The following is a 20409-nucleotide window of genomic DNA, read 5'->3' as shown; positions in this document are numbered from 1 at the left end:
ATTATATCGCCGTGTCTTACTTTCAGCACCTCGGCCACGTATCGTCAAAAATATCACTCGCCGAAAAACCCGCTGAGAAAAAGTTGCTCTCACCTGAACTAAATCCAGCGGTATGGACGCCATTTTGTAAATTGGAGGTCAGTTCATATAAAAGGCTGCTTCAACTTCTGGGGAGTTTGGACGTACTCTGTGTCTTGTTTGTAATCTTCACATAACTGTAACCCTTATGTAACAACATTGTATACTGTATACACCTGAGTAATGCACACCTTGACCACAGGGGGTGAACTTGTGGGAGACACTCCTCACCTGGTTATCCAGGTATATAAAGGGTGGTCCCATGCAGGGTCAGCATTTCTTGGTCCTGGAAATAAAGGTTCAGGTCACATAGTGACTTTGCCTGCACTACATGCCTCGTGTGATTCTATAGTAAGGTGTAAGGACACCATATTTGGTGACGAGAAATGGGAATCAACAACCCATGAGGATGGCCACCGGTAGCACAGAGGAATGGTACTGTGTTGTTGAGAATTGGGATGATTTCATTGAGAGGCTCCAGCAGAGCTTTGTCACGAAGCACTGGCTGGGAGAGGAAGCGGCTGACAAGCGGAGGGCGCATCTACTGACCAGCTGTGGATCCAAGACGTATGCGCTGATTAAAGACCTGCTCGCACCCGAGAAGCTGGCGGACAAGTCTTTTGAAGAGCTCAGCACTCTGATCGGTGAGCAGTATACACATGGCCCAGACGGGTTCTACACACACCGACGTCAGGAGGGACAAAGCATATCGGACTTCGTTGCGAACATTCGGCGTTTGGCCAGCCTCTGTAAGTTCACAGACGCCTGCAGGGAGGAGATCTTAAGGGATTTCTTCATTGAGAGCATTGGACATGCCGGGATTTTCAAGAAGCATATTGAGACCAAGGACTTGACTTTGGAAAGGGCAACGTTGATAGCTCAGACCTTCATGGCAGGGGAAGAAGAGACCAAGATAATTTAAGCGCGCAGCCCTGGTTCCAACGTGGCGATGGACCAGGGAGTTAACATTGTAAACGAGATTCAGAACCCCGCAGACAGGCAAGGGCAATTCAACACTGCCCAGGCAGCAACAGGCTCGAGGGTGGGCCAGCAACAGAGACAATGGCAGGGGGATCGGCCATCACAAGGGACAATGCGTCCCGGGATGGGACCATTGACAATCAGCAACAGAGTGCTCAGGAGTAATCAAAGAGACAATCAGAGAGGAATGCCTGTTAACAGTTCCTTAATTCACAACAATCTCAGCTCATGCTGGAGGTACGGTGGCAGACATGCTGCGAGAACCTGTAGGTTTCAGCAATTTATCTGCAGAAACTGTAACTTCAGTGGACATCTGGCCAGAATGTGCAGAAAGCCCATAGCAAGGCTAGTTTACGAGGCAGAGGAACCAGACGAGGGGTTTGCAAGGCAGGGTGATGCTTGGGGCAAAGCTATGGATGCTGAAGTCCAGCGAGTTCATGTGGCAGACGTCCATAGCTCGTATACCAAAACGCCACCCATGATGATGAAAGTTCTATTAGATGGCATCCCAGTACGCATGGAGCTGGACACAGGAGCCAGCCAGTCACTTTTGAGTGCCCAACAATTTGAAAAACTATGGCCTCTCAAACCTAACAGGCCCAAACTGGAACGCATTGACACGCAGTTACGGACGTACACCAGAGAGATCATCCCAGTACTGGGCAGTGCAAACTTGGTGGTCACACACAATGGATCGGAGAACCAGCTGCCACTCTGGATTGTCCCAGGAAATGGTCCCTCGCTCTTGGGGAGGAGCTGGTTAGCCGAGATGAACTGGAAATGGGAGGATGTGCATGCCATTTCATCTGTGGAGCGAAGTTCATGCTCACAGGTCCTACAGAAATTCGAGCCCTTTTTCAACCAGGTGTTGGGACTTTTAAGGGCACCAAAGTAGTGATACGCATCACCCCGGACGCCAAACCAGTGCACCACAAAGCCAGAGCCATGCCGTATGTGATGCATGAGAGAATTGAGAGTGACTTGGACAGGCTACTAAGAGAGGGCATAATTTCATCTGTTGAATTCAGTGACTGGGCAAGCCCCATCGTTCCTGTCTTTAAAGCGGATGGCTCGGTCAGGATTTGTGGTGACTACAAGGCCACCATCAACCGAGTGTCACTACAGGACCAATACCCGCTTCCGAGAGCGGAGGATCTTTTTGCCATGCTGGCAGGTGGCAAGCTGTTCACCAAGTTGGACCTCACTTCAGCCTACATGACCCAGGAACTGGCTGAAGAATCCAAGCTTCTGACCACCATCACTACGCACAAGGGACTATTCGTTTATAACAGGTGACCGTTTGGCATTCGTTCAGCGGCTGCTATCTTCCAGATGAACATGGAAAGCTTGCTTAAATCCATCCCTGGAACAATCGTATTCCAAGATGACATCCGAATTACGGGTCGAGACACCGAGGAACACCTCCACAACCTGGAGGAGGTGCTATGCTGACTGGACTGGGTAGGCTTGCGACTAAAGAAGGCCAAGTGTGTGTTTTTAGCCCCAGAGGTCGAGTTTTTGGGCAGGAGCGTTGCCGCAGACGGGATCCGGCCCACTAAATCAAAAATGGAGGTGATCCGTCGTGTGCTCAGGCCTGGCAACACATCAGAGTTGCGGTCATTTCTGGGACTATTGAACTACTTCGGGAACTTTCTGCTGAACTTAAGCACATTGTTGGAGCCGCTGCACGTGCTCCAGCATAAGGGTTGTGAATGGTTTTGGGGGGACTGTCAAGAATGGGCTTTCAATCGGGCGCGGAATCTGCTTTGTTCTAACAAGCTGTTGACCTTGTACAACCCCTGTAAGAAACTGGTTTTAACATGTGATGCATCATCCTATGGGGTTGGGTGCGTGTTGCAGCAGAGTAGTGATGAGAGCCAACTCCAACCTGTGGCTTATGCCTCCAGGTCGCTCTCCGAGGCAGAACGGGGATATGGGATGGTTGAAAAGGAAGCACTCGCATGTGTCTACGGGGTGAAAAAGATGCACCAGTACCTTTTCGGCAGAAGGTTCGAGTTAGAAACGGACGACAAACCGTTAACATCCCTGTTGTCCGACAGCAAGGCTGTTAATGCCAATGCGTCAGCTCGCATACAGCGGTGGGCCCACATGCTGGCTGCGTATGACTGCACCATACGGCACCAGCCAGGCACCGAAAATTGCGCTGACGTGCTCAGCAGGCTACCTCTGGCGACCACTGAGGGGGCGTCGGAGCAAAACGTGGAGATGGTCATGGCCGTTGAGGCTTTTGACACCGCAGGCTCCTCCATCACAGCCCGCCAGATCAAAATCTGGACCAACAGAGATCCCCTCCTATCCCCGATAAAGAAATGTGTCCTGACCGGGGTTTGGGCGCCCGCACACGAAGCATGCCCCGAGGAGGTCAGACCGTTTCACAGACGAATGGATGAGCTCTCCATCCAAGCCGACTGTCTGCTATGGGTAGTCATGCCCCAGAAAAGAAGGGAAGCTTTCATCAGGGAACTCCACAGCAAGCACCCAGACATCGTACTAATGAAGGCCATTGCCCAGTCACATGTATGGTGGCTGGGAATTGACTCAGACCTGGAACACTGGGTTCGCAGGTGCACGACATGTGCTCAGCTGGGAAATGCCCCCAGGGAGGCCCCACTCAGCCCGTGGCCCCGGCCCACCAGGCCATGGTCACGTATTCACGTAGACTACGCGGGCCCGTTCATGGGAAAAATTTTCCTGATTGTTGTCGAGGCATACTCGAAATAGATTGAGTGCATCATATTGAATTCGTGCATGACATCCACCACTGTGAAGAATCTGCGTACGGTCTTTGCGACACACAGCTTGCCGGACATCCTGGTTAGCGACAACGGCCTATGTTTCACTAGCTATGAATTCCAGGAGTTTATGTCGGGTAATGGTATCAAGCATGTCAGGACAGCATCGTTCAAGCTGGCTTCCAATGGCCAGGCGGAATGTACGGTCCAAATCATAAAACAGGGCGTGCTCCGGATTCAAGGACCCTCCCTTCAGTGCCGCCTATCGCGCCTCCTGCTGGCCTATAGGTCCCGGCCGCATTCGCTCACGGGAGTCCCGCCCGCGGAACTACTCATGAAACGCACGCTTAAAATGCGGCTGTCCCTCATTCATCCAGCCCTGTCAGACATTTTTGAAGGCAAGCGCCAGTCCCAAATCGAGTGCCATGATCGCAACTCAGTGGGGAGATGCATAGAAATCGATGACCCTGTATTCCTTCTCAACCATGCCTTGGGACCCAAGTGGCTTGAGGGTACTGTAATTGGCAAAGAGGGGAATAGGGTCATAGTGGTCAGACTTAACAATGGGCAGATATGCCGCAAACATCTGGATCAACTATATAAAAGATTCAGCATGGACACTGAGGAACCTGAGGAAGATCATGAGATGTTACCCACACCACTGCCAGTGAACAAGCAACAAGGACATTCACCAGCATGCACAGTCCCTGCGGCCAGCCCAGACAAGCCGGAATCACCTCAGACGACAGAGACGCATGCCAATGCCCAACACCAGAGCCCCAACTGCGGCGCTCCACGAGAGAGCGTCAACCGCCTGAAAGACTCAATCTTTGACCCAAAGACGTTGGTGGGAGGTGATGTCATGTTTGTAACCTTCACATAACTGTAACCCTTATATAACAACACTGTACACTGTATACACCTGAGTAATGCACACCTTGACCACAGGGGGTGAACCTGTGGGAGAAATCCTCACCTGGACATCCAGGTATATAAAAGGAGGTTCCACGCAGGGTCAGCACTTCTTGGTCCTGGAAATAAAGGTTCAGGTCATGTAGTGACTTTGTCTGTATTACATGGCTCGTGTGATTCTATAGCAAGGTGTAAGGACACCACACTCTGAAAGTCTTTTAAGGTGATTTGAACATCTGAACAAACATCTTATCATACTGTGGACGATTTGAAGTTATTTTAGGTGTCTTAGTAGATGACTTTATTGTTTGTGAACAATTGGTATAATATTTTTGGAATGGGGCCTGTAATTTCGCAGCCTGTCTTGATGACCACGCACATGCTGCAGACTGGAGATGGCAGAAGGTATATTCAACAGCATTATGTGCCTAATCAAAGACATGCCAGACTGCCGAGGAGGGCGAGACCTTACAACCCATGAACTTACAGGGAGAAGCGGTCTTACTTGAACTTGTCTGATAACACATGACTTAGGAGACTGCGCTTCTGCAAAGAGGTTATCAGTGAGATATGCCAGCTCATCAGGGGAGATGTGCAGCCTGCCAGCACCATCAGGACCGCACTGTCCGTCAAGGTCAAGGTCACAGCAGCACTCGCCTTCTACACATCAGGTTCCTTTCAGGCCTCAGCTGGTGACATTTGCGCTATATCTCAGCAAGACACACGTTGCTGCATTCAACAGATCACTAAAGCTCTGTACGCACTCAGCATGGACTTTATCACCTTCCCTACGACCAGGGAGGCACAGACTGAGAGGGCTCTGGGATTCTCAAGAATTGCAAACTTCCCCAAGGTGCAGGGAGCAATAGACTGTACTCACATCGCCATGTGGGCACCTTTTCAGGATGCAGAGGTTTTTCAGAATCGAAAGGGATTCCACTCCCTGAATGTGCAACTCGTTGTCGACCATCAGCAAATTATAATGGCAGTAAATGCTAAATTTCCAGGCAGCATCCATGATGCTCACATCCTGCGTGAGAGCACTGTATCTGACATGTTTACCAGTCAGCCACAAGGTCATTGCTGGATGCTTGGTGACAAAGGATATAGCCTCGCCACCTGGCTGATAATTCCCCACTGCGTAACACCCAGACAGAAGCCAAGAAGCGATACAATGAGAGCTACAGAGCTACACGCAATATCGTCGAGAATAACATTGGAGTGCTTATGCAGCGCTTTAGATGCCTGGACCACTCAGCGGGTGAGCTACAATACCACCCTGAGCAGGTAGCTCAATTCGTGGTGGTGTGCTCAATGCTGCACAACTTGGCTATCAGGAGGGGACAAGAATTGCCAGAAGGGACTGCCGTTCTACCTCAGGAGAGAGAGGAAGAGGAGGACAAGGTGGTGGATGCTGACCTCGGGCCAAACAATCAGACTGATGATGAAACCGTGCCCCTGCCCCCCCTCTAGACTGCAGGAAAGGGCCTGTGGTGGCTACATAGCTGCAAGACTCCTATGTCAGCAGCTCATAAATGAGTGCTTTGCTTGAAAGAACGTTGGTCGTATTTATAAAGCTGCAACACTGCTGTGTCTGCAGCTCACACATAGATATTGTGCATTAACTTGGTGACAGTTAAAGTTTAAGTTGATTCAAGTTAAGTTTAATTATCCCCTTTCATGTTAAGGAATCATCACTGTGTAACGGTGCAACTATCTGAGACAATGCGCAACAAGGTTATGTTAAATAAAATACATTTAATGAGAACATTTGTATGAAATCATAATTATAACTGTAAAAAACATCTCACCCCACCCCCCACCAAATTGATAACCTTTGTATCATTCGTTCAATGTTGAACATTTCCAACAGCACTTCATAAACATAGAACACAAATGCAAAAAAACAAGGTGCCCCCCTCCCCGCAAACCTCCTAACAAAATAGCAGCAACAACATTAAAATACTGTGAACAAGACAACACCTGCAGCCATGCACCTCACTTTCCTTTCCCCCCCCCCACCCGATTCTCCTCCCCACCTCTACCCCTTCCCCTCCTGATTCCAAGCCATCTGGCTGAGGAGCTCATCAGGTGCTGCTTTATTGGGGGGATGACAGCAGAACCACTGCTTGGATGGATGCAGGAGAGGATGGACATGAGGTGGGAACATGCTCCGAGCCAGAAGCAAGATCTTCCTCCTGGCTCTCATGTGTCGTTGGGGTGCAGCACCTTGGGATCCAGTGCTGCACTCCGGGACCACTGGGAGGCCTCTGCCACCAGTGTTCCTGGCTATCACCTCCAGGACCTCCGCCATCCGCTGGCCAGCATGCTCGCTCATGGTGGCGGACATGCTGGCCAGCTGGTAGGATATGCCTCCCATTGTCTGTAGCATCTGCTGACCTATGTCAACACTCCTCCTGGACAAGTGTACCATGTCGCCACTCAGATCTACCACTCATGGAGCAGACCTGCTGCGTCGAACCAACCTCCACGTGGTCGGAGCCATCCTGGAGACATCTCAGGTGCCATGCGGCAAGTTGCTTGGGCCCAGTACCTCCACAGTGGAGGAGGGAATGGCCACAGGAGCACTAGATGTCATGGGTGTCGATTGCATTATAGAGCTTGGCGATGGAGGCTCCTCGAAGTCTGCACTCTCATCCATGGAGAAAGCACCCAGCAGCTTATGGACGAGAATCGAGGCTCCTCAGCCCCAGATGTACAATCGTCCGGCGACTCCGGCCCCGCACCCCCAGCTTCTGGACTCAGTGGTGTTGCATGGCGCCGTGCTGCTGGCTGAGCTACAAAACATAAATGAGGTTATTAGAGAAGAAAGGGGTGCTAAGATCACAAGGTGATTCCAACGCTACACACAGCATATGTACGACAAAAGCACCACCGCTATCAAAATCATCACAGACATCACATTTCATGAACATGACCAAATTCTGCATTGCAATGATTCTCATGAGGCCATCTTTATTTAGAGGACACTTCTATCAATCATGTATCATATATTATTCATCAGATATGAGTGGGTGTGGCATCTATTGACTTTACATCACGCAATGGTGTATACTTTACATACATGGCATCACATCAGGTTCTGTAGCTGCATGCGTGGCCAACCGGGGGTGGCTCCCCACTAGTGCCAGCACCCGCTCCTCGATGACGGTGAGCTCAATGATGACTGGTGACCCGCCACCCGTTCGCCTCTACTTGGCCCTATTCCTCGAAAGCTTCTTTTGTAAAAGGTAACATCAGCACGACATGACATGAGATCATTGCGTGAGATCATTGCTAGATACTGTCACAGAGACTGATACAACATATAACTGACAGACGTAATCAAGATTATTATGATAATTTTCATTCCTTACCTAAAGACATAACACAGACTTTGAGTAAAACATTCCCAGTATAAGTGCAAGGCATCACATTTGATTTTAATCAATCATGACACTTACAATTCAAATTATCTAAATATATAAGTACATGTAAATAAATGTAATACTTACCCTGGCGGAATCGACAAGATCGTTCCAGTGCTTGCAGCATTGGTTGCTCTCACGCACCTCATTGGTCGCTGACGAGACCACCTCGGCTATGTCGGCCCATATCCTCTGGTAGACCTTTGGGATGGGCTTCCCACGCCCATCCTGGGTCAATTGACCCCAGCGTGACTCCACCTCCTGCAGGAGGGAGGCATTTGCCTCATCAGAGAATCTCTTCGCTCGATTGTGTCCTCCCAATTGTTCTACTCTCACCTCACTGCTTTCGCCAGCATCAGTTTCCACAGCATATTGGTTCACCTCCTCCATCCCTTCCATTTTAAATATTATTTTTTTCGACAGAACCTCGGTGGCAACAATGTTCTTTGTGCTCAGCAGGCCTTTTGCTGCTGGTAAATCTCTGTTCTGCCTCCCAAAACAGGCAAACAAGCACACAACACACCCACACACACTTTCAGTTCCTCTCTGCTGCCTCTCTCTCTCTCTCTCTTCTGCTGCGCATGTATTGATGACCCCTGACCTCCTGAAACGCGGGAAACGACCATTGCCATGGCATTGCTATGGACGGCAACAGTTTACGGCAGAAGCTCAAAAAAAATTTAACGCTAACACCCATTTCAGATTGCTCGCGGTAACGACCATTTTCTAAAATGGAAAGTTGGGATTTTGAAAATGGGCGATAATCGGGCAATCTCAAAACCCATATTTACCGCCCACGCTAGAAATATCGCCCATTTTTGGGCGATCTGCACAAAAGTGGAAAGTCTAGCCCATAAGTCACTTGCTAAAACTCAACATTATGTTGCACCGTTCTTGTGGCACAAGTTTTGAGAATACTCATATCTTTTCATAATATTAGATACTCACCAGTGTAGTGTGGGTCATTGAAATACCTGTGAACTTTTTGGCGTGGAAGCAAGTCATCCTCGCTTGGAGGGACTGCCTATGATGTGGATCAGAAAGTTTCTGAGTTGTGAATAAAACAACAACAACATACCTCCATTAATGCATCATATTGGAAGTTATTTTTTGCTGGACCAAGCATTTAGAGATTTTATAATGATGGAGTGGAGAAAAAATTAGCTTCATCATAATGTTAAATATTGTGAAGCTAAAATCTCAGAAGTATAATTGTATGAACTAAACAGCCACTACCAAAACAAATAGATAACTGCCAGGAACAATAACCCATCTATTTTATTGTTGGAAGTAAACGGGGAATCAAAATCAATTGTTAATGGGTTGATTTACATTGTTTGTTTGAAACTATGGCTCAGAATTTTTGGTCAACGGCAAAGCAAAGGCCCCAAACTATGTTGCCCACTGTGGCAAGAAGTTTGCCTTTTGTGACATGGGAGTGATTTCAGCGCAGTATAATGGGGAATCCCGAACGCGATCTGTTGTGATACCAAGAAGCTGGCTAAGCAGAATTCTCACAGACAGTGAAGCAGGAAATGAGAAGCTGCTTTTACCCCAACTTTTAAAAAATGTTACATAAAATGTCACATCGCAGCCAGTGTCGCAGCAGTGAATGACTTGCCGCAACTTCAGGATTTCCACATTTAGATGCGCATGTGCTACATACCGAGGCTGCGGTCAGTTTTCAAGGGGTAATAACAGCGAACGCTGTTCATTCACCATTATTATCCACTGCAAATTCCGATTCTACGATTATAAGTGCCTACAAGGACAATAAAATGAACATACAATGTGTCTCTTACATTCATGTCTATTGTGTGACATGATTAGGCTTGTGTTCCTTGGAATATCGAAGGTTCGTGATTTGATTGATGTTTTTAGGATTTTGAAAGGAATTGAAAAGTTAGAGAGAGAGAAACTTTTTCCAGCGGGGGAGTTTAGGACAAGGGAACTAAACCTTGAAACTAGAGCCAGGCCATTCAGGAGAACAGTTTGGAAACATCTCTTCATGCAAAAGATAGTAGAAGTGTGGAACTCTCTCCCACAAAAAGCAACAGATACTAGCTCAATTAATCATTTTAACTCTGGGACCAATAGATTTTTTTCTGGCTAAGGGTATTAAGGGATATGGAGCCAAGGCGGATGGATGGAGTTAGGCTACAGATCAGCCTTTAAATGGCAGAAAAGGCTTCAGGGGCTGAATGGCCTACTGCTATTCCTATGTGCTTCTATTCCTATGTGACTGTAATGATATCATGAGACTTTAAAGGAACTTCATTCTGATTTGTAACTTCTAGATAGTTTGTAAGGATCAAAATTTGCAGTAATTTGGGTGGAGCTTCCATTTATTGTGGGGTGAAGTTTGCACTCCTGATGGTGAATTATGCCAATGTTTGAAAATGTAACAGTTTTCTACTTTTGGCCACAGTCTGCTAATAGTATAAGCATCAACAGTTCAAAGTTAGGTATAACACGGGTAAAAATGCAGACTAAACCTGCTTTAGTGTTGTTCCACAATGTACTGGACCTGACATTTAGAAAACTGAAGTTATTTAAAAATCAGGAAATGAACAAGCTGGTAACAGTAAAAGTGACCATGAAGCTGTCAGATTGTTGTAAGAACCCAACTAGTTCACTAATGTCCTTTAGCAAAGGAAATCTGCTGTCCTTATCCAGTCTGACCTCTTTGAGACTCCAGTCCCACACAAATGTGGTTTACCCTTGACTGCCCTCTGAAGTGGCCTAGCCACTCACTTGTATCACTGAGGTCACCATGAGATCAGTCACATAACCACAATCTTGGGGCAACTACGGAGGGGCAATAAATGCCGGCCTTGCAAGTGACACCCACATGCTGAGAATACATTTTTTTAACTCATTTGTTCATTGAAAACCCAATAAGTAATGGACAGTATGGTAACATTTTGTTGTTCCCAAAAGCTGTGGCATGTCAATCCATTGATGTGAGGAAGCATGTTGTGTTCATCATTTTGTATTATTGCAGGAAAAAAAGTTGGACTGATTGAATTAAGTGACTCTGACCATAACTAGTGTTGTATTGGTTCACCTTACTGTGAAATAAAGCAGCTTATCAATTCAGATCAAACCCCATCTCATCAAGTGTTTGCTCAGTCCATTTTCAGAGAGATTGATGAAGCTTCTTTGGGCACCATTATAAATCATCACCCTGGGACACAAGGACAGGAAATTGAACTGGGAGGGCTGGAAACACTTCCCCCACCGCATCAACATGTCAAAGCTGATATGTTAATTCACTATCATAAAAAACTGCAGCTCTGGCCAGATCCCGATCCTAACCCGTGATCTGCCACCTCCCACTGAACTGCAGCCTTGCAGATTCCTGTCCCTTTCCCCATTGTCAACCAAGCACCCAAGATGAGGGAAGAAGAAAATAGTGAAACAAAAGTGAAGAAGGAGAAAAAAAAAAGTCGAAGAGCAGAGAGAGACCAGCAGAAGAGAAAGGAAGTATAATGAAGAAGATGAGACAGAAAGAAAGCAAAGAGAAAATAAATATAGAGAAGCAGAGGAGATAGAGAGAGACAAGCAACACAAAATAGTCTTCCAGCACAATGAACAGGGCTATGTACTAATTTCTTCACCATTAAATAATGACTAGTTATATTATAGCTCCTTCCATTCTGGTTTTTAGCGATAAAAATTGCTTTGAATCTGTTGTCATCTTATCAGACCTGTGGAAAAAAGTAACACATTGGATGCTATAGTGTTATTCCCATTATACTGAGCATCATTTGCGCTCATTATAACCAGAAATATAAACAAAGCATTAGCAAGCAACAGTAGAATTGGTAGAGACAATTGGACTGCATCCATATCAACATTTATGTGACCTATACCACAAATACCAGCCTTACCACTAGATAGTAAAAGTTTGCCTTTGGTTATAATCATAGGTTCTGTTTCCTACAGAGAATGCTTGCAGTTACTACACTGGAACTACACCCAATAAAGAAAAACTCTTAACATAAGTCTTCTTTTCATTTAAAGTTTTAAAAAAAACAATCAACAACAAAAGGCACCACAGAAACCCATGTTTGGATCAGAATGACAAAAACCTAATTTAAGGCCCAGCAATTCCGATCGAGGTCTTCCGGTGGGCAAACTACTGAAAAAAAGAAAAAAATGCGCACTTATCTGAAGGTACTGTGCTCACTCGAACTTCCGATCCTGAGGCCTTCAATCACTGCGCATCGGAGAGTGTGCACGTTGAGACGTCCGTATGCTGGAGCTGGAGTCACATGGCTCTGGGCAGCCAATCAAGGTACAGTATTTTCTCATTCATAATAATGGGAACTCCATAAGTTGGAGTTCCCATTATTATGAATGAGAAACCCCCCAAACACACAAAACGCGAATAAAAAATAGAAAAATACACTCTATTTAAGATTAATTTAAATTAAAGTTCTTATAAAATAAAATATTTTCCTGACTTTTTAAAAAGTTTTTTTAATTGTTGGCTAAAGTAGACTGGAAACAAGGACTAAACGGTGGCACAATTGAGGAACAGTGGAGGACTTTTAAGGAGCTCTTTCATTGTGCGCAACAAAAATATACTCCAGTGAAAAAGAAGGGTGGCAAGAGAAGGGATAACCAGCCGTGGATAACCAATGAAATAAAGGAAAGTATCAAATCAAAGACCAATGCGTATAAGGTGGCCAAGGTTAGTGGGAAACTAGAGGATTGGGAAAATTTTACGCAACAGCAAAGAATGACTAAAAAATCAATAAAGAAAGGGAAGATAGATTACGAAGGTAAACTTGCGCAAAACATAAAAACAGATAGTAAAAGCTTTTACAGATATATAAAACGGAAAACAGTGACTAAAGTAAATGTTGGTCCCTTAAAAGATGAAAAGGGGGATTTAATAATGGGAAATGTGGAAATGGCTAAGACCTTAAACAATTATTTTGCTTCCGTCTTCACAGTGGAAGACACAAAAACCATGCCAAAATTTGCAGGCCACAGGAATGTGCGAAGGGAGGACCTTCCGACAATCACTATCACTAGGGGGGTAGTGCTGGACAGGCTAATGGACTGAAGGTAGACAAGTCCCCTGGTCCTGATGAAATGCATCCCAGGGTATTAAAAGAGATGGCGGAATTATAGCAGATGCATTCGTTATAATCTACCAAAATTCTCTGGACTCTGGGGATGTACCAGCGGATTGGAAAGCAGCTAATATAACGCCTTTGTTTAAAAAAGAGTGAAGGCAAAAGGCAAGTAACTGTAGGCCAGTTAGTTTAACATCTGTAGTGGGGAAAATGCTTGAAACTATCATTAAGGAAGAAATAGCGGGATATCTAGATAGGAATAGTGCAATCAAGCAGACGCAGCATGGATTCATGAAAGGGAAATCATGTTTAACTAACTTACTGGAATTCTTTGAGGATATAACGAGCATGGTGGAGAGAGGTGTACCGATGGATGTGGTGTATTTAGATTTCCAAAAGGCATTCGATAAGGTGCCACACAAAAGGTTACTGCAGAAGATAAAGGTTCGCAGAGTCAGAGGAAATGTATTAGCATGGATAGAGAATTGGCTGGCGAACAGAAAGCAGAGAGTCGGGATAAATGGGTCCTTTTCCGGTTGGAAATCAGTGGTTAGTGGTGTGCCACAGGGATCAGTGCTGGGACCACAACTGTTTACAATATACATAGATGACCAAGAAGAGGGGACAGAGTGTAGTGTAACAAAATTTGCAGATGACACGAAGATGAGTGGGAAAGCGGGTTGTGTAGAGGACTCAGAGAGGCTGCAAGGAGATTTGGATAGGTTAAGCGAATGGGCTAAGGTTTGCCAGATGGAAGACAATGTCGGAAAGTGTGAGGTCATCCACCTTGGGAAAAAAAACAGTAAAAGAGAATATTATTTGAATGGGGAGAAATTACAACATGCTGTGGTGCAGAGGGACCTGGGGGTCCTTGTGCATGAAACTCTTTTTGGAGTTCACCTGCAAAAACATAAAACATTAAACCGTGCCACCCGACCTGGGTGACACACCAGACATTTACAAGGCCCTTTTTTCCTTTTTTTTTTGTGTTTTTCATTTTTTTTTTTTTTTTTTGGGCACTAAAATCACAATTTTCCCCAGTGCCCCCTATGAAAGGGAAGGGGGACACTAAAAGCACCGGCAATTAAAACAAATTAAACTTTAAAACGTAAAATCAAATTAAAATTTGGTTGCCGGGCGTGATGATGCACTCCAGTCCCTCCGGTGCCCACTCTCTCGCGGAAGGCCGCGAGCGTACCAGTGGACACCGCGTGCTCCATCTCCAAGGACACCCTGGACCGGATGTAAGAGCGGAAGAGAGGCAGGCAGTCAGGTTGAACGACCCCCTCGACCGCCCGCTGCCTGGACCGGCTGATGGCACCCTTGGCCGTGCCCAGGAGCAGTCCTACGAGGAGGCCTTCGGACCTACCCGCTCCCCTCCGCACAGGGTGCCCAAAGATCAGGAGAGTGGGACTGAAGTGCAGCCAGAATTTCAGGAGCAGCCCCTTCAAATAATGGAACAGGGGCTGCAACCTCGTGCACTCAATAAAAACATGGAACACGGACTCCTCCAGACCGCAGAAATTGCAGGTGGCCTGGGAGTCCGTGAACCGGCTTAAAAATTTGTTGCACGGCACTGCTCCGTGCACCACCCTCCAGGCCAAGTCCCCGATGAATAGTGGGAGGACCCCTGCGTAGAGTGCCCTCCATCGGGGACCCCCGCCTCCTCCGGACGGCAAGATGGTACGCCATGGCGTGTCCGGACGGCCGGCGAGGATGGCAAAGTTGAGGGTGTGCAGGAGCAGCCCGTACAGGAAACCCCTCCGCGCGGAACTGAAAGGCACGGAGGGGATTTCCCCGAGGCGGCTCAAGTTGTGAGGCGCCGGCCCCCGAGGGAGGTTCCGGGGTTTGGCGCCAATGAGGAATTCCGTCCGGATGGGGGTCAGTTCGGACGGGATCTCCCCATGTGCTTGAGCCTCCTCGATGCACCTAACGGAGTCAGGGCCCAGAGCTGTTTTTAGCGACACGATGGCATCGGCCGTGTGGCGGACGTTGGCAGAGTTTAGGCGCCGCGTCAGCGTGTCTGGCGCCATCCAGCCCGCTCCTCCGCCATCGAGCAGGTCCCTGACACTAGTCACCTCACCAGCCATAGCCCTCTCTTCCGACCGCCACATGAAACCTTGGCCGTGGAGGTACGGATTCCCGAGCAGCGGCTCCTGCAGGACGGCCGCCACTCCAGCCGGCGGAGAGCTGCGCTTGGTGAAGACTTTGTTCCAGACCCTGATGAGTTCCCTGTAAAAGACAGGCATTTCCCGGAGGGCGGTCCTGGCACCCCCCAAGTTCACAAACAGGAGCTGCGTGTCATAATTGAGGTCGCGCTGCTGGCGGAAGAAATACCTCGCCAGAGCACACCACCTAGGAGGGGGCTCGACGTAAAGGTATCTCTGCAGGGTCTGAAGACGGAAAGTCGCGAGCTGGGCGCTGACGCACACCAACGACTGACCGCCCTCCTCAAGCGGGAGACTCAGGACCGCGGCAGAGACCCAGTGCTTCCTGTTGTTCCAGAAGAAGTCCACCAGCTTCTTCTGTATCTTGGCGACAAACGCAGGGGGAGGGGTCAAAGTGACCAGCCGGTACCACAACATTGCGGCCACCAGCTGGTTTATGACTAGCGCTCGACCCCTGTAGGACAGCACTCGGAGCAGTCCTGTCCAGCGCCCTAGGCGAGCGGCGACCTTGGCCTCCAGCTCCTGCCAGTTCGCCGGCCAGGCTCCCTCGTCGGGGCTAAGGTAGACTCCCAGATAGAGGAGATGGGTCGTGCTCCAGGCAAAAGGCCTGAGCTCCTCCGGCAGGGAGTCCACCCGCCACTGACCCACCAGGAGTCCGGAACATTTCTCCCAGTTGATCCTGGCGGAGGACGCGGCCGAGTAAATCTCCTGGCACTCACGCATCCTCCGCAGGTCAGCGGGATCCTCTACCGCGAGGAGCACGTCATCGGCGTAAGCCGAGAGGACGACCTCCACGCCCGGCCCTTGCAGAGCCAATCCCGTCAACCTCGTCCGCAAGAGGCGCAGGAAAGGCTCCACGCAAACGGCGTATAACTGGCCGGACATGGGGCATCCCTGGCGCACCCCTCTCCTAAAGCGAAGGGGCGCCGTCAAGGACCCGTTAACCTTAATCAGACACTCTGCGGCGGCGTACAAAAGTCGGATCCGGGCGACGAAATGCGTCCCGAACCCGAAAACGCGCAGAGTTCCGAGCAGATAGTCGTGATCCACCCTGTCGAACGCCTTCTCTTGGTCGAGGGATAGGAAGGCGACCGACAGACCAGCCTCCTGGGAGCAATGGATGAGGTCCCGGACCAGATGGATGTTATCGTGGATTGTCCGGCCCGGGACCGTGTAGGACTGGTCGGGGTGGATCATGTGGTCCAGCACGGCACCAAGGCGAGCAGACATCGCCCTGGCGAAGATTTTGTAGTCCGTGCTGAGGAGGGAGACCGGGCGCCAGTTCTTAAGGAGGCGGAGATCACCCTTCTTAGGCAGCAGGACGATGACTGCCCTGCGCCAAGAGAGGGGCATCTCCCCGGTCGCCAGACTTTCCCCCAGGACCCGCGCGTAGTCGCTCCCCAGGACGTCCCAGAACGCCCTGTGGAACTCCACGGTCAGCCCGTCCAGCCCCGGGGATTTTCCCCTCGAGAGCCGGGCGAGGGCACCGGTCAGCTCCGCCAGGCTTAGCGGAGCTTCCAGATTTTCGGCGCCCTCCGGGCTGACCTTCGGCAGGTCCTCCCACAAAACTCTACGCGCTTCCTCGCTGGACGGATCCGGAGAGAACAGAGCCCCGTAATATTCACGGGCCCTGTTGTTGACGCCCTCCGGATCTGAGACGAGAGAGCCGTTGTCGGCCAGCAGCGTCAAGAGCTGCTTACGGACACTCTGCCTTTTTTCCAACGAGTAGAAGAAGGGGGAGCCGCGGTCCAGATCCCGCAGGAACCGGATCCGCGACCTCACGAACGCACCTCGGGACCCGACGAGCTGCAGGTCCTTCAGCGCGACCTTCTTCACTTCGTACACCGTCCGCAGGGCCGGGTCCTGGACGACTTGACCGAGACGGGCTTCCAGGTCGAGCACCTCTTTTTCTAGGCGCCCGACTCTGGCCGCCCGCCTCTTGGTCGACCCCCTCGCGTACTCTTGACAGAAGACGCGGACGTGAGCCTTGCCCACGTCCCACCATAGCCTCAAGGAGGGGAAGCCCCCCTGCTTCTTTCTCCAGTCGGACCAGAATCGACGGAACGAGTCCTGGAACCGCACGTCCTCCAGCAGCCGGTTGTTAAAGTGCCAGTACGCGGACCCTGTCCTCGCGCAGAGCGAAGCGAGCTCCGCCCACACCAGGTGGTGGTCCGAACACGGCACCGGCCGCATGGAGGCCGCCGGGACGCAGGAAACTTACGCCCGAGACACGTAAAGGCGGTCGACTCTAGACCATCCAACTCCAGGCTTCACCCAAGTAAAGGCGCTGGAATCGGGGTGGAGATTTCGCCAGACGTCCACCAAGTCGAAGGACCCGACCAGGTCCCTCAACTTCTCCATCGCCGTCATGCACTGCGGGGCACCGGAGCGGTCCCTCGCCTCGAGGGTGCAGTTAAAATCCCCCCCGAGGACAATGCAGTCGCCGACGTCGACGGAGCCAAGAAGAGCGGACACCTCTTCAAAGAAGCGCGTCTGCTGCGGGCCGGGCTGAGGGGCGTACACGTTCACGAGATGGAGCGGCACGTCCCCCAGGCGAACCGTTACGTGCAGCAAGCGGCCTGGCACGGGCTCCTCGACCCCCAAGATCTCCGGCTGAAAATGCGGGCCCAGCAAGATGGCCACCCCACTAGAAATGGCGGTGAGGTGGCTCATGCGGACCTCTCCTTGCCATTCCAGGAGCCACGTGGCTTCGTCTCCCGGAACGGTGTGGGTTTCTTGCAGGAAGCACACCGCATATTTCCTCTCCCGCAGGAGCGAAAAATTGTCAAATCTACGGCGTGCCCCTCTGCCGCCGTTGATGTTGAGGCTGGCTATGGTTATCTTCATGGCAAAAGCATAGTGCAACCTCTACCTTAACCTATTGTGGGGGAGGGAGCGGAGTCTTTTGTTGAACTCCGCTCCCTCCGCAGCCCAGCGAGGAGTCCCTCGAGCTCGCGCAGCTCAAGGTGTTGCGCCTTTGTCAAGGGCCCGCCCGCGGCCAAGGTTTTAATGGCGGCGCGGACGGACCCCTTGATCAGCTCTGGCTCGGACCATTTTTCCAGGGCCAGTCGGGCTTGGTTGCAGCGACCCCGGCTCTGGGCCAAAAAGTCCCGGAGTTCCCGTGCAGGAATGAGGATGGTCTCGGCGGCGGCCGCGAGCAGATCCACCGCATCGCTGGCGGTGGTCTCTAGGTCTTCACCTGCGTCCCCCACTGAGTCCCCGTCCTCCTCCGGGAGGTGGCCGCCAGCAGCCGGCCCATCGACCGCACAAGGTACGTCAAATGAACCGGCCGCTCCAACCGGCCCTAGTTCTGCCCCGATCCCACCCCCAGGATCGTCGGCAGAGGAGTCCCCGCTGGGCTCTTTTAAAAATGGTGCTGGGTCGGGAAATGACAGCGGAAGGGGTTCCCCCTCCGCCCCAGGAACTGGGGAACAAGGAGAGACCCGGCCATAGGAAATCCCCAGGCTCCCCAAGTGCACCAGCTCCAAAGTAAGGGGCGAGGGTGGGTGTTCCTCCCCCTCCCCGCTGCCACCCCCCGGCCCAGCATCTACAGTTTCATTAAAATCAGTAAATTGTGTTTCTGCCGGGTCGAGCGACTCCCGGGGGAAGTTGGGTATTGGCTGGGCGGGCTCAGGTTCGGCCTTTTCGGCCCCGCACGCCTCAGTCCCCGGGACGCCCGGCCCGGCAGCAATGCATTCTTCCGCTGGCCCCACGCCCCCCACGACAGGCAGATCTTCCACTCCATCCCCAGGAGGCAGCGGCTGGGCAGCCTCGACTGCCTCACCCTCCCCGGGGACAGACTCTTCGCGCCTGCAGCGCAATTTGGGAGCGCTGGTGGGGGACGCGGGACACGCGGCGGGCACTGACTCCTCCGCGGAGGGATGTTGTTCCCCCTCCGCCTCATCGGAGCCGCGCCTCCTTTTGTTCCTGGGGGCGCGCGGAGGCAGGGAGACCCCCATGTCTGACGAGGCCTCCCGCTCCGCCCCCCCCCTTTTCCTTATCTTGCCCTCGCCCGAGCCCCTCTGTGGTATTGGTCAAGGGCTCGGGCACGGGCTCAGGGCACCCCGCGCTCGCCGGTGACTGGGTTGGGCTGAGCGAGGTGGTCAAACTTTCCGGCGCACCGAGGGGACCCGCCTCTGGATGTTTTGCCTTCTTCCGCGCCTTCTTTCCGGTCGGACGCTCTCCCTCCCCCCCGCCGGAGGCCCTGAAAACAAAGACCCCCGACGATGCCCGCGCACCCATGGCTCCCGGCACGCGGACGCAGCTCGGGGGAGGAGTGGCGGCGGCGCCAGCCTTGGCCGCCTTCGGTGGTTTGGCGGCCTTGGAGGCGGGGCAGTTCTTGCGAACGTGCCCCACCTCCTTGCAGGCATGGCACCGCACGCCGTCCGACGTCCAGAAGACGCGGTAGGCAGTTCCCTCGTGCACCACATTAAAACTTCCCTCCGTCGTGTCCTCCCGCGCCAGCCGGACAAAGAGCTGGCGGCGGAAGGAGAACACGTGGCGCAGGCTGTTCTCCCTGAGGCCGAGCGGTATGGGGTTGATCCCTGACCTTACCTCCCCCAGTTGTTGTAGGTGAGGGAGGAGGAGCTCAGCGGGAACAAAGGGCGGGACGTTCGACACGATGACTCTCTGCGTGGTGGCCTCGAGAGGATCCACCGGCAGGAACGTCCCGCCCACCGTGAGCCCCCTTTCGAGGGCCAGGGACACCGCTCGCTCCGACCCCAGGAAGAACACAGCCTTCCCAGACATCTTGGAGGCTGCGACAATGGCCGAGGGGCCGACTACCCCAGCCATCGCCCGCACGCACTCCTCGATGCTCATTGTGGGGTGAGTGTAGCTCTTGACCCCGTGTTTCCTGGTTATAAGTCTGAAAGGTGGCAGGGCAGCGGGTGGCGCAGGAGGTGCCGTGGAAGCGGTTGCCACCTGCGCATACGTCTTCGCTGGCCCTGCCACCGGCGTGGATGGGGTCGCCATCACGGGGTCCCTTTAAGGGCTACAC

Source organism: Pristiophorus japonicus, chromosome 4 (assembly GCF_044704955.1).
Source record: "Pristiophorus japonicus isolate sPriJap1 chromosome 4, sPriJap1.hap1, whole genome shotgun sequence".
NCBI classification, from domain to species: Eukaryota; Metazoa; Chordata; class Chondrichthyes; family Pristiophoridae; genus Pristiophorus; species Pristiophorus japonicus.
The sequence above is the reverse complement of the archived record's forward strand: the minus strand, read 5'-3'. Positions refer to the sequence as shown.